Below are 16448 nucleotides of genomic sequence, written 5' to 3' on the forward strand. Positions count from 1 at the left end.
CAAAATGTGGTTTCATATTTAACTTTTTCTGCTCCAAAACTATAAATGAATATATATTATTTTATTATTACATTTAGTTTATTATTCGCTTTAAAACAAAAAAAAAAATAAGTAAAGTGTTCAGACATAGAAAACAAAAAGGGAAAACGATCTTAGTTTCAGAAATCTAATCGTAAATTTAATGTGTAAAGTTAGTGATTTTAATAATTTCATCATTAGTATTTTTCGCATTGAAACTACAAAAAATAGTGGTGAAAAGTTTTCCTATTAAAAGAAGAAAAAAGATTTAAAATAAGCTCGAAATTTATGAATAATTACATATTTCTAAATGAAAATATATAAGTATATATAGCAACTACAAAAAAAATTAACTAAAACAAAGTTGGAAGGGGCGAAAAAATTTTAACTATTAATATGAATTATTGATACACTATTTATAACCTATTTTCCTTGTTATGCTTGATTTAATACTCATAATATACATATATATAAGAAACATGAAATGAGTAATTTTAATTGAGTTGAAAAAAAATTTAAAAAAAATTGTTTTTAATTTCTAAATTTTAGATTTGAGCATTGTAGGATTAAAAACATGGTAAATGGTCTTACATTTTTGAGGCAATAAGAGTTTTTTTTGTGTATACATAGAATCGTTCAAAAGAAAATTTCTAATAAGAATTATACTCAGAGAGAGAGAGAAAAAGAAGTCATTTTAACTCTTTAGCAAACCAACACACCTCACCAGGCGCCTGCTGACCACGTTGGATCTCATCATGTAAGTGCTCTTAAATTAAACTCGCTTATATATTTCTGTAATATTGTGGCGAATTTTAGCATCACTATGTTGTTAGTAAATCAAGGCACAACAACAATAAATCAAGCTGCCACTCTTGTGTACACATCAATTTAATCATCATTTACACACATACATGGGAGGCGACGAGAAGTACATGCACACACATAACCAGCAGCTCGAAGTGAAGAGCTATCTCACACACACAAATAAGTAGTCATCAGCCGAAGTAGTTCCCCACACATACAGGCATATGACTGTGAGAAACTCATAAACTACAAATATATATGGGGTATTCCATCCCATTTCGACCAATTTTGAATCCGACCCCTTTAGAATTGGCTGAAAGTTTTTCTTCTTTTTCTAGCTTACGACAGACGTTTTTCAGAAGTTTTTCAAATTTTTTCATCCAACTCAAAAAAAGTTATGAATTTTAAAAAAAACACCGCTTTTGTTTTCAAAATGCTATAACTTTTTCAAAAATTGACCGTTTGGGATCTTTTTTTTTAAATTTGTTTTTAAATGTACTTTTCGGAAAAAATTCAAAAAATTTTTAAAGTTTTTTTTTGTAATTTTTCAGTTTTTCGAGATTTTTCGAATTTCGCCCCTTTTTTCTCATAAAAAACTTCAATAAATTCTGCAATCATCCCCACTAATCCCGGAGTGGGTCGAGAATTTTTTTTTATTTAATTGAAAAAAAAACTTTAAAATTTATTTTGTATTTTTTTCCGAAAAGTACATTTAAAAACATATTTAAAAAAAAAGATCCCAAACGGTCAATTTTTGAAAAAGTTATAGCATTTTGAAAACAAAAGCGGTGTTTTTTTTAAAATTCATAACTTCTTTTTAGTTGGATGAAAAAATTTGAAAAATTTCTGAAAAACGTCTTTCGTAAGCTAGAAAAAGAAGAAAAACTTTCAGCCAATTCTAAAGGGGTCGGATTCAAAACTGGTCGAAATGGGATGATATGTATATCGCTGGTAACCAAGCAGGATATTCTAGAAGGTAAAACGTCTAGACCTTTGGATAAATATGCTGACGAGGCAACAGAGAGTATAAAAGCAGCGCAAGCTGAGGAATGACTAATCAGTTTGATTTGAACACGCTTTCAGTTGCGAAGTGAAGTGAAATTGTACTACTCCCAAAGTAGTCTAATAAAGACCCGTTTGCAATGCAGAATATTGGAGTGATTTATTCAACAGTTAAGCGATTCGAACGTTAGCAGAAGGTTTCAAATAAGCAGAATTTCGCAAAGTTCGTTACAATTAGTGTCAGAAGAGGAATTGTTGCATAACTTCCGAACATTGCGAATACAACTTGGACATGGCAAAGTTAAGTGAATTAAAGATCCAGCAACTGAAAAAGGAGTTGGATAACCGTGGATTGAATACAACCCGAAATAAGATCGACCTTCAAGCACGGCTACCAGAGGTAATAGAGTCGGAAGGAATTAATGTGGACGAGTATTTCTTTCATCTTGATGGGGACGAGATAACAACAAAAATTGAAGAGAAAAACGAAACATCGCAGACAGTTACGAGCACAGACTTGAACACGATTTTGGCTGCAATATCTGCTCAAACATCGAAAGTGACTTCCCAACTGGAATCACAGAATACACGACAAGAGGGACGTATTTCAGAAATGTCGTCGCAAATGTCATCTCAACTGGTATCCCAGAAAACATATATGGCATCTCAACTGGAATCACAGGAGAACCGTATAATATCCAATATGGAATCGCAAGAGACACGCATAACATCAAAGATTGAAGCACAATTGAAAGAACAGAAAACACACATGGCGCCACAAATTTCAGAACAATTAAACGAATAAGAGGCACATATAGCATTACAGCTCGAAGCACAGAAATAGCGTATCGCAACAAAGCTGGAGGCACAGGAAACAAAATTCATATCGCAGTTGGAGGCTTTTAGTGAACAACAAGATAAAATGGAGGCCGAGATGGATGCTTTGAAAGATCGGATTCAGGAGTTACAATTGAAGCGTCCAATCACTTCAACGTCTACTAAGAAGGTAAAAACTCCATCTTTTGGCGGTTCTGTGTTCCTTTCCAGGTCTTTAAGCTACAGTCCGAGAAGAACGCAGCAGTGAACAACTGGAATACTGAAGATAAAGTTGCTGCTCTATTCGTAGCATTGAAGGGGCCAGCAGCCGAAATCCTACAGACGATTCCCGAAGGGGAACCGAACAACTATGAAGCATTGGCTGCTGTAAAACGACGTTAGGGAAGCTAACACAGGAAACAAATCCACCAAATAGAATTGCAAAACCGCTATCAAATAACGAACGAGGCTTTGAAGGAGTTTGCTTCAGACATTGAAAGATTGGCTCATCTTGCAAATGCGGACGCACCCGTGGAATACACTGAAAGGGTAAAGATTAAGAGTTTTATAAATGGTATCTGGGACGTCGAAACGAAGCGAGCTACATACGCAAACCCAAAGCAAACATTTGCTGAAATAGTATCCCATGCACTGACTCAGGAAACTATATCTATCTCGATTCCTTTATACCTGTACAGGTACCGTTATCCAATCAAAGTTATAGTACCCTGTGTACAAGTACAGCTGGGTATAAAAATGTTCGCTAGGGGGGCACAGATTGAGATATTTAAAAAAATCCTACGGAATGGAGGGAATCTTACAACCTATTATTATACTGTGTTGGGCTGGCACAGTTTACAAAATGCAAGAGTGTACGGTGGATAACGCAGTGGTGAATCTTAGATCATCACTTTTCGCCAATGGCCAGGCATTTCGCTCAGTTTCACTTTTTAACTTTTTTTTTTATAAATTTACACTTACAGCTTTTAAATATTATAAATGAAAAACTCGTTTTCCTACTACCAATATTTTATACTTAATATTTAAGGATTCATGAGCTTAACACCGGCATATAAAAACCAACTATTCAATTATTATGTTTGTTTAAGAGAAACTGAAAAGAAGGAAACATTTACTGGTATATTGCGAAGGTACCATTTCGAAAACCACCACGTAATCATCATCAGGCATTTTCGTTATGTTATCAAAGGTTTCACCGAGATTCGAACCGCGAATTAAGAAGCCTTAACCACTAGGCTATCCTTCTTGTATTTGTTTTCTTGCCTATTTCAGTTTATCTCATTTTAACACTAACAACACAATTGAGACATTCTGTCTGTTTGGTCAGATTCAACCCACCGTGCCAGCGCATCATACTTATGTTCATATTTACATACATCATCTCCAATTCAATCATTTACTTACGCTGGCTAATCACATAGCTATGCTCAATCGCTCTCATATCATCATAATCATCTTTCGTTTTATCGTCGCTGGCACTCCAAACACCACATGTGCATATTCTACATTATTCGACTAGCTGCTGTGCTATTGGAGTACCATCTCGCAAATCATCTTTCGTTTTATCGTCGCTGGCACTCCAAACACCACTGGTGCATAATCAACATTATTCGACCAGGTGCTGTGCTTTGAAGTATCATCTCGCAAATCATCTTTCGTTTTATCGTCGCTGCTGCTCCAAACACCACTAAGCATAATCAACTTTATTCGACCAGCTGCTATGTTACTAAAGTACTAACTCGCTAATCATCGTTCGTTCTTTTGTCGCTGTTACTCCAAATATCAGCTTTGCAGAACTAGCATTATTCGACCAGCTGTTGTAAGCATACTGTAGCAACTACCAACTGCACATCATCAACTCTCGCAAACTATCGGCCATCAACATTCGAAAAGTATCAACACTCGTAAGCGTAGCATCAAATTTTGATATATCATCGATTTTTGGTAAGGTATATATTAACTTTAATACACAGTTCTCGTCGAGGCTCAACTGCCAGTACACAAGTTAGCAATCGTGCTTACTATTGCCAATCAAAATAATCGCCTATATAAAATAGGAATATTTTTGCGTTTCATCCACCTTTACAATACTTACTATCTGTTTGAAAGTTTATGACCTACCAAACATTTAAATTCCTACATAAATAATTTGTTTTTGTTTTCGATCTACTATTACTACACGATCTTCAAGGCTAAGTATAATTCCCATCATAACGCCTGACAGTCCGCAAGGTTTACTTGAACTTTCCGCTGAGAATCAAGCTTATCTAGCCTCACTTAGGCAAAGGAGTACCATCATTCTTCGTAATATAAGTAGCATGCAAGATCGAAGTGGCGTTGAAGATTGAGAAACCGATAACGCCGTACTAGAATGTCGTTTGCAGATCGTTGAGTCGTATTTTCAACAGATTTGCGATGTACACAGCAATATTGAGACCCTAGCCCCTACCGATATTTCGAGAGCGAAAATTGAAGAAACTTATATTTTAACCAAGACAAAAATCGTGTTGCTAATCAAGTCTAGAAACCGCGTCAGTGACTTGAACACTAGTATTTTTAATGCTACATCATTGGGACTCAATCCTCATCACAAACGTCTACCCACACTAAAACTTCCAAAGTTTGATGGAAAGTATGCGGAATATAAGCGTTTTATCCGTTTTATCCGTTGCTGCACTTCGTGGTTATATTCCTTCGTTAGGCTCTGAAAAAGACATAATAAACTCTTATATATATAGTTTTATCCAAAATAGATTCGGATTCGAAGGCAGCTTATAATCAGAATCAAGGATTTGAAACCCTACCATCATGGGATGATTGCTACAAATGGTTAAGTCGTCATTGCCGATATTTATAAACCTGTTCAGAAAAGGAAAATTTGAAGGTATACCCTCTAGAAAGCAAACCAAATGGTAAGCGAACTGTTAATTCTTTTGTTAGTGCTAAATCTAGCTGTCTGCATTGCAGAAACGTTGACCACCATGTCAACCGGTGCCCATCATTTATAGCCTTGTCACCTAAGCAACGGTTTGATTTTGTGCGTACCGGACACATCGTGTCTAAATGTCCATCAAACTCTCGTTGCCGTATATGTCAACAGTCACATCACTCTAATTTACACTTTGCCTCGGTTTCAGCAACAACTTGAGAATCGACGCAATTAACGACAACAAATCAATCCACACCAGTATCTACTTCAACCAAGTCGTCAGACAAATCTGGAATTAATTCGACAGTTTCATTAATTGCTCGCTCACATAAAACAGCTATAATACCTACCGCTTTAATCTACATCCAAGACAAATTTGGTAAAATGCAGCCTGCTCGTGCTCTTTTGGATTCCTGCTCAGAATTGAACTTCATAACAGAAGAGACGGCTAAACGATTGCAACTCAAAAGGATCACATCATCTGTGGGAGTGTCAGGTATATCCGATATACAAACTAATATAAAATTTGCAGTAAATGCAACCATCAAATATCGTATTGGAGATTTTATCTGGTAATCAAATTTTGCGATAACAAAACGTATTTCGTCACAACAACCATACGAGTCCATTAATACATCTCAATGGCGCATACCCCCAGAAATCCAGCTTGCAGACCCATTGTTCCATAAAACGCAACGTATCGATCTTTTATTGAACACCGAACTATTTTTTGAATGTCTACAAGATGGCACCATATCTCTTGGGGAAGGTTTACCCATTTTACAAAATAGTAAGCTAGGTTGGATAGTTGGAGGCCAACTTGTACCCGCTCTTAATTCTCGTCCTCTCGTATGCAATGTTGCATTAAGCTCAAAGCCATCTAACATCGACTCATTTCTACAGCGATTTTGGGAAATCGAGGAATTTGCCAAACCGCCATCTACATTGTCTGAAGAACATCTTTTAAGTGAGCAGCATTTCAGTGAAACCGTCAAGGTAGAAAGCAATGGACGCATACAGGTAAGGTTGCCATTTAAATGTTCGCCAAACATTTCAGGAAATTCTTTCGACAACGCAAAACAGCGTTTTTTCTCCCTTGAACGTCGCTTATTACGCGATAAAACTTTACAGAGCATGTACTCGGAATTTATAAAGGAATATGTGGAACTTGGCCACATGTCTCCAATTAATGATTTCGATTTTAAAAATTGGCATTATATTATTCCACATCACTTTGTTCTCAGAAAACAGAGTATAACTACCAAACTTCGTGTAGTTTTTGACGTTTCTGCGCGTACCACATCAAACTATTCATTAAATGTTACCCGGCCTATGAAAAGGTGGCTTATGACTCAAAAAAATTACTACTACTAAGAAACTGAAGAAATGCATTATTTATCTTTAACAGCTGTTTCTCGCAATTTCTTTTTTGAGTCATATGCCACCTTTTAATAGGGGTCATAAACTTATGGTTGGACCTACCATCCAACCAGAGCTAATAATTACACTTTTATCATTTCGCTTACATCGGTATGTACTAACGGCTGATGTGTCTAAAATGTATCGACAGTTTTTAGTTGCCGAGGAAGACCTGTGCTGTCAACTTATCCTTTGGAGAAATGAAACACATGAACCACTGCAACTTCTTCAACTCAATACTGTAACGTATGGCTTAGCTGCTGCACTATTTCTCGCAATTCGAAATTTAGTTCATCTGGCAAACCTTAATGAGAAGGCGCATCCAGAAGCAGCGTCTGGGATTCGAGACAACTTTTATGTTGATGATTTACTGACTGGCGCAGAGAGTATATACGATTTAATTTCACTGTTTGAAATTATAGAAGTTCTGAAAAGTGCAGGTTTGTCGCTAACTAAGTGATACTCGAATTCACCACAAGTTTCTGACGCTTTTTGTATCGAAATTATGTTTGATATTCTGGGTTTATTAGCTCCAATTATTATTGGGGGCAAAATATTGCTGCAAGAAATTTGGATTCGAAAATTGCAGTGGGATGAAACTCTTCCACAAGATTTGCAAAATACTTGGCTGCAATTCAAATCTGATCTACAATTTATTAATAAAATAGAAATACCTCGTCACGTTTTCACATCAACAAATTCGTTTAGTGAATTTCATCGGTTTGCAGACGCTTCAAGCGTAGGGGGCATATACAAAACAATATTGCATATATCTAAATCCAAGGTAGCCCCACTAAGGCCCAATGGCTTCCACGACTGGAGTTGTGTGCAGCGCTTTTACTTAGTCGCACTTGGTAAAAAATTCAAAATAAATTAATGCAATACGCTTCTTAAGTTTATTTCTGGACAGATTCCGAGATAGAGCTTCAATGGCACATGTCAACTATAAATCGTTTTGTAGCAAATAGAGTCTCAGAGCTTCAGGAAAATTCGAAGGAGATCATTTGGAGGCCCGTTCCGATGAAGGATAACTCTGCTGACATTGTTTCACGTGGGTCAAGTGCCACAAACCTTTTGGAAACCATATGGTTCACAGGACCAACTTCCTTATACAAAGAGTCTACAGATTGGCCTGTTATAAACTGGTAGCAAATCGTTTAAGTGTAGTAGTAGTAGCAGCGAGGGAGCGTTAATGCAATAATCAATCGTAGCTAATCATATTATCGCCTACTTCGCACAACATCATACGTCTATCGTTTTTTCAACAAATTTCCAGTTGACGCGCATCTTCGCGCTGCGATTGTGATACACGTACCACATACAGCACTGGAACACACCTTTTGGAGAATTGTATCACAAATTCAACAAAAGGGGTTAGCGCAAGATATCGAATGTCTTCGCAAACAGGAACAAGTGAAATCTTTTTCAAAAACTAACCCCATTCATAGATGAAATGAAAGTGGGCGATCTTACGATTCCCATTTTAAGAGTTGGAGGTCGTCTATCTAAGGCACCAATACCTTTTGACACAAAGTTTCCAGCTATACGGCCAAAGGGACATCGTTTCACTACACTTTTTGTTGAACACCTTCATCGCAATAATTTACACGCCGGCCCACAGGTATTGTTGAATTTAATGCGTGAAAAGGTCTGGGTAACAAACGCTAGAGAAATCGTCAGGAAGACAGTACGAAACTGTGTCAAATGCTTCCATTATAACCCAAAGCTTATGAATCAAATAATGGCAGATCTTCCTGTCGATCGTATGCATGGGCAAACACCATTTCTCATAACTGGGGTAGATTTTTGTGCCCCATTCGCTACAACTTATCGCATTCGAGGAAAACCCCCATATAAAACTTACATAGCAATTTTTGTCTATTTTGCACCGAAGGCAATGCATGCTGAGCTCGTATCTGATCTATCTGCTAATAACTTTTTGCTGCTTTGTTTGAAACGTTTTATAGGTCGGCGAGGCTTTCCTAAACGCCTTTATTGTGATAATGCAACCAATTTCATCGAGCTCAGGCCAAATTGAAAGAACTTCAACAACAAGTTTTCTCTATGGCAGCAGTCGACGACATTGTCAGCTAAAGTAGCACCACTGGTTTCGAATTTTGTTTCATTCCACCTCGCGCCCCTCATTTCGGTGGATTATGTTAGGCAGCAGTGAAATTTTAATCAAAAACATTAGCAAAGCTAACCTAACATATGAAGAATTGCAAACCGTCATAATAGAAGTCGAAGCGATTCTTAATTCTCGACCAATGATATGAATTGACACCAGGTCATCTTCTAATTGGCAAACCTTTACTATCAACTACAGATAAGCATATTGAGGCGCAAAACATGTCCTCTTTAACACAGTGGCAGCGGGTATCATACTTCAAACAACGTTTATGGGAAGTTTGGTTGTGTGACTATATTATTAGTTTACAACATCGGTCCAAATGGCTAAAACCAGAAACTAACATAAAGGTCGGAGAAATGGTTATTATACACGAAGAAAATTTGTCCCCTCAGCAGTGGCTTCTTGGAAGAATTGTAAACACTGTTCCAGGTTCTGATGGCAAGGTTCGAGTGGTAGACATCAAAACCACAAAAACATCAAAATCACACGTCGCCCAATACGCAAACGCAGGCATTTCAAGGGGGAGCATATTTGGTCAGTTTCAGCCCACTGTGCCAGCGCATCATACTTAAGTTCATATCTGCATACATCATCTCTAATTTAATCATTTACTTACGCTGTCTACAAAGCATTGGCATTTAGAAGGCATTGAAAGGGTATTAAACCATATTACGGTGTTCTTTTTTGCATAGACAAATTAAACAGTATGTATGTAAATAATAATGTGTATATTTGTTGAGTACATTCGTTACTAAAAATATTGTCATATTGCGGGTTCTTTTTTATGATACAAGCCGTAAGCACTTAGCACGGGGAAAAAGTGTCAATCAAATATGACATGTCATGCATTGCCATCAAACAAGTCCAATTTTCACATTCATTCTGCAACAGATGTCGCAGTGTTGTGAATATCAATTGGCAAGAACCAGAATAGAAGTAGGATTAATGACGACAAATAAAAAACCGCTGTGATGGCTGAATGGTTATAGCAGCGGCGCCTAAACGTTGCCGATGAAGGAATTTAGCAGTTCCCGAAATGGATCTATACAACGAGCTTTGGCAGTTGTCTAAATTTTTTCTTTCTTCTATTCTAATTTAATAATTTTTTTCAATTAAGAAAAAATTTATCATAACAATAATAATGATAAAATATTTATTGTTAGGCCTTGAGCTCGGTTCGAACCCGCGATCTTGCAAAAATTTATATTTAGCTTATTGGTTGGCTATGGTATCGTTATGGTTAAGGCGTTATTCTATGGCTTCAATAACGGTTTAAATAGACTTCCATAGAATTCGTTGGATCAGCTGTTTTACACGAAGTTTACCAGAGCCTTAAAGTAGTCATTCCGCAGTTTTGTTTTCATGTTATGATCTATTCATTCACGAGGGAACTTTAAAAATCAAAGTTTGGTCTCACAACTTAATTCATTTACATGCGTCACACTTTCATTTCATTCAATAAAAAACATTTATTTACGCAATTATAACAATTTATTTATACATGATATGAGAAATAAACATAATCAGTCGACTGCTGAGCTGACCATCACAATATCTGAGCTCTTCTTAAAAAGTCTTCAACTCCCGGAATATCCAAATCTACTATTGGAACAAAGGCAACTGGTGTTCTTTCTACTACATTAGTTAGACGAAAGGCTTCAGCCAACTTTACAACAGCTAGATTATGATCACAAGAAAGATCAATATTCTCCACATGGCGTTGTTGCGTTCTTCCACCAGCTTGAACGCGGAGTTCCCGCCAAGGTATATCTCTTACGACGGACCCCTGTGTAATCACCATATTATCACGGACTAAGTAACCAATGCCACAAACTCTGAACGTTAAACGACTAAATATATCTACTATACTCCAATGTGCGGGCGGCAGTCTTTCCTGTGTTGCTATATTTGTATTTTAGCGATCTCTACCTACAAATGACGCATTCGTATTGATTTCTGTATTTGTACTTCCGTAGTCTCTACATACAAATGCACTCGTATTGGTTAAAATACAGATAAGCAGGACAAACTGCAGCGCTAACTGATTTGGTAAACTCATTTAAATTTATAACTTTTTCTACCACTTTTAAAGTATAAAGTACAGCGATATTAATTTTGTGGGCGCTATTTATACCTAATTCAGACGTGTAAATAAAAAATAAGATTCCAGGAATTTGAAATAACAAAAACACATCTAAATTTAAGTTAAAGCTACACAAGCGCAATCTTGTTATACTCAGCGTGCTTTGCAGACGGATTGTATTGACTTTGGTAACATAACGGGCATAAACGATTCGAGATAAATATAGACTTCCATATATCAAAATGCTGACGATGAAAAAAGGAATAGATTTAGCCATGTCCATCCAACCGTCCGTCTATCGGTCGTTGAACACGATAACTTGAGTAAATATTGAGAATAAAATACTGCAATTTGGTATATGGGTTCCTTGGCTTTTACCTTCTATCGGTATTAAAAATGAGGGAAATCGGATGGTAACCAAGCCCACTTTTTCCATGTATAACATTTTGGAAAACACGTAAAACCTTATTATTTAGAACGCTAAAATTTGATGTGTGAACTGATATTAAGACTCTTGATGTTTTTTGAAAATGGGCGAGGTACCGCCCACTTGTGATAAAATCAATTTTACATACATACATATATTATTAATCTTAAATCAAAAACCGTTAAACCTATCATAACAAAATTCGACAGAGAGGTTTCCTTTAACAAAGAATACTTCGAAGAAAAATTAAGGAAATCAGTGAAGGGCACGCCTATTTTTATAATGGTGTTTCATTTTCCATGCGAAATTATAACAAGAAAAATGCATATCGACCAAAACAGCTCCAACCCAGCAAACATTTTCATAAAGAATTTGGTCCAATCAACATATAAATATTTACGGTGAGCAAAAACCGGAAAAAACGCGGAATATTACAAACAACAACATGAAGCAGTTCTACCAACACATCAAATACAAATACGACGAAAAGATTTGTTACATAATCAAGCAACACAACAAAAACATCAAAAAACTGGCTAAACAAAAAGAGCGCCTAAAATTTTTACTGCGGTGCAAAGATTATGGCATCATTCCATCACATTTACAGGGTAAGGCAAAAACGATACAACACTGCTTTAAACTAGACACCACACGACGAGACCTTATGAAATTAGAACAATGCTTTCTTCTGAAAGTCGTTAACTTAGAAATAAAAGAATCAAACATTAATATTAAAATTATCACAACGACCGTTAAGCACTTACAGGAAACGTTACAAAACAGACTTCAACAAACAGATTACGAAAAAATTATAGAGAACCACCACTATTTTTCGACACAAATCGCCACAAACACACAAAGTATACACAACGACAAACTCCAGAAGCAAATTTCGAAGAATACTATAAAATTTGGCATGAGATTAAATGAAGATTGGTTTGTGAACAATACGAACATCGAAGTACCGCAGGAGTCGCGTTGGTTATTGTCACTTGGCAACAAATTCGCCCTACCAGTGTCAAGAAAAACATTTTCACCCATTGAAATAATCGCCGATTTGGAACAATGCGTACAAAGTTTTGAGGACGAGAGGGAAAAAGATACTGTAAGGAGTGACATTGCGGCAAAAATCAATACTTTTCAACAAAAAATTAGAAACTGCACTAAGGACAAGTTTATACTGAAAACATCGACAGACACCAAAAGATTCCTTAACCAACACAGAAACGAGATCATAATAACAAATGCAGACAAAGGCAACAAGACAGTTATGATGTACAAAAATGAATACGAACTAAAAATGAAAGAGTTGCTAAACGACAAAAACACATACAAAACAATTAGGAATGATCCCACACAAAAACTGATGAGGAAGAACAACACAATTATAAATAATCTTTACAAACAAAGGAGACTCGATGCAAAACAAAAATTTCAGCTGACATCCGCGGCTGCTAATGCTCCAAGACTTTACGGACTTCCGAAAATTCACAAACCACACGCACCACTTAGACCGATTTGCTCATCTATTAATGTACCATGTTACAAATTATCAAAATTTGTTGGAAGCATTTTAGAAAATATTATATCCGATGATCTTAATATAAAAAGTTCACTTCAACTTAAAGAAAAAATCAATAATTTCACAATTCAAGACGACGAAATTCTCATTTCATTCGACGTCGTATCTCTTTTTACGAATATACCCATACATTTAGCAATACGCACTATTATGCGAAAATGGGAAAAATTGGAGACACATACACAAATAGACAAAAAACAGTTCCAGACGATACTAGATTTCTGCCTACGTGACAACAATTATTTTTCATATAACAACACCATATACCAACAAATATACGGAATGCCAATGGGCAACCCGCTATCTCCAACCATTGCAAATATCGTTCTGGACAAAATATTGGACGACAGCCTCGCTGAATTAAAAAGCAAAGACATATATGTCAAATACATAACCAAATATGTAGATGACATATTCGCAATTGTTAAAGCTAAAGACGTGGAAGACATACTAACAGTATTTAATGCACAGCATACCAGGATACAATTTACTAAAGAATTAGAGCAGAACAACAAAATTGCCTTCCTAGACGTAGAAATACACCGAAAAAACCAAAACTTAACGTTCAACTGGTATGCAAAGTCGATGGCATCAGGAAGAATTATCAATTATCACTCCAATCATCCATGGAAGCAGAAAATTAACACAGCAACAAGTCTAATAAGGAAAATACATCTTCTAAGTGACGGTGATTTCATAGAAGAAAACAAGAAGAAAATAAAAAATATTCTCTTCAAAAATAGCTACCCGAATACTCTAATAGAAAAGCTTATAATTAATACGACACAAGAAATGGACCACCCTAATTCATCAAATGGACAAACAGAAGCAAACACAAACAAAACTTATATTGGAGTTACCTATATACCCGGACTAACAAGTAATCAATCGCTCAGGAGAATTATGAAAAAAGACAACATAACATTTGCTCACAAACCACACAATACACTTAATCGTTTCTTTACAAAAACAAAAGACAAAATAGACAAGGGACAACAATGCAATGTAGTGTATAAAATTCAATGCAACGGTAACAACAACAATGCCTGCAATAAATGTTACATTGGCACAACGAAAAGAGCATTGAGAACGAGAATACACGAACATGAAATGGACGCAAAAAACAGAAAAACAAATACCGCGCTTTCTCAACACCTGACTGACAATGGCCATACAGCTGATTTTGGGAACGCAAAAATTTTAGATGTTGAGAGAAGATGCAAAAGGAGGATGACACTGGAAAGTCTCCACATCCAACAACATATGACGAATGTCATGAATTTTAAAGAAGACATTGACAATACAAATAGCGCTTATACAGCAATAATAAAAAATGATAAGAACAAAAATAGAAAATAAGAAAAATGAATGTGTCGATTGTCCTGTGATATTATTGTGTTTGTACAACTAATCAAATTATTGTGAGTTATTGTTTTAATGTTGAATTTGTAATGTTTATTGAAAATAATGATTACTTTTGTATTTTCATGTTGTTTGTTTGAAAATAAATAGACTTCCTGATGATGACGCGGATGCGTCGAAATGCATAGAAGAGAAAAGTAAAAACTCTTGGGTTTTTTCTTTATACATATCGACCAAAACAGCTCCAACCCAGCAAACAAAAAATGCAAAAAATTTTAATTTTTGAAAATGGGTGTGGCATCGCCCCTTTTATGGCCAAACAATTTTCTATGTTTCGGGAGCCATAACTCGAAGAAAAATTAAAGGATCCTAATAAGATTGGGTACACACATCTTCCTTATAGCAGGAAATATTTCTAGGAAAATTGGACGGGATCGGTTAAAGATCACCCGCACTTTTATATAAAAGATGTTTAAAATGATCATGGACTAGAATAATATGATATATATTAGGGAATTTCACTTACCAAGTTTTATTGTAAGAGGAAATAAGGAGACATTTTTCTTAATGAGCGGTGCCACGCGCCTATTCCGATCAAACATTACAAAACATTTCTACAGCCTCAATAAAAAAAAGATGTAACCCTCGTAACAAAATTCGAAAAAAGTAATTTATCTGAAATGAACTGCACAATTCAAACTCAGGCTGAGTATATAAGATTCGGTTACATCTAAACCTAAACACCCTTACTTTATTTTTGTTTATCTTTCTTTTAATTAGCTGAACAAACATATTTTGTTCTAACAAAATAACAACTAAAACGTACATATTTGTTGATATTCTAGCGAAATGAAATGACGCATTTTGCTATACTTTTTCAAGACAATATTTCTTTGCAATTGTTTGTTTATGTATATATGGGCGAATCCCAAAAAATGTCCATCACGAACCGAAAATCAAAAGTGGTCACACTTTATTTCTATCACTTGGGATTAAAGGTCAATTATGTGTATGATGTGGAAATCAAATAGTTTATTCTTTCCACTCATCATGGACAGAGAAACATGATTTCAAAGAATGGCTTCACTGGTTTTGCAAATTTGAATATTTTACTAACAAACAATCACCTCCTTTCTTTATATTGTTGCGCTGTTAAACCCAGATCTATACTTTTGTTTTTCATAAAATTGTGTCTAGACTTTTATTTAGCATTAAAAAAACTTTGAAAAACGGAGGTTTTATAAATTGAACCTACCCTTATCCTTATTATTTTGCTAGCAAGCCAACGTCGGCGTGAAATTAAAAAGCTTTCTGATGTTAAATAGGTCCGTTTACTAAACTTATTCCGGAAACTTCGGGTAAAATTTTTTATTGTGCTCTAAAAGTTTTCAAGTCAAAACCTCACTACCATTAGTTAATCCATATATTGGCATATAACTTTATTTATTACAAAATATTTATTACAAAATATGAAGAACATTAAAATGTTTTTCGGTTTTCGAAATGGGTCCATCGCAATATGCCAGTAAATGTTTCTTTCTTTTCAGTTTCTCTTAGAAAAACATAATAATGGAAATTCAATTATTATAAGCCGGTGTTAAGCTCATGAGTTCTTAAATATAAGTATAAACTGAACACACCATTAAACAAACATACATGAAAATATAAATTGTTGTATCTCTTTTTTAATTTATATATACAAAGAACTATCTGAGGAAACTCTAAAATCAGTTCAGTTCAGACACAAAAGAAAGCAGTACAAATTAGCTTGCATTTTTCTTGTGAATCGTATCTGCTTGGAAAAAATATATATATGGGGTATTCCATCCCATTTCGACCAATTTTGAACCCGAC

The 16448-nt window shown here is 35.5% G+C and overlaps 1 protein-coding gene and 1 long non-coding RNA gene across 17 annotated transcripts in view; both read right to left on the minus strand.

Moving 5' to 3' along the window:
- Nucleotides 1-16448, minus strand: part of tor (tyrosine protein kinase receptor torso) — a 435792-nt gene that overhangs the window by 263883 nt on the left and 155461 nt on the right. The window lies entirely within an intron of this gene.
- LOC137245259 (uncharacterized) lies at nucleotides 10585-11224 on the minus strand. Its single transcript, XR_010951283.1, has 2 exons — nucleotides 11154-11224; nucleotides 10585-11069 (listed from the first exon to the last, which is right to left on the minus strand). It is a non-coding gene; the product is annotated as an uncharacterized lncRNA (long non-coding RNA).

Source organism: Eurosta solidaginis, chromosome 3 (genome assembly GCF_040869045.1).
Source record: "Eurosta solidaginis isolate ZX-2024a chromosome 3, ASM4086904v1, whole genome shotgun sequence".
NCBI classification, from domain to species: Eukaryota; Metazoa; Arthropoda; class Insecta; order Diptera; family Tephritidae; genus Eurosta; species Eurosta solidaginis.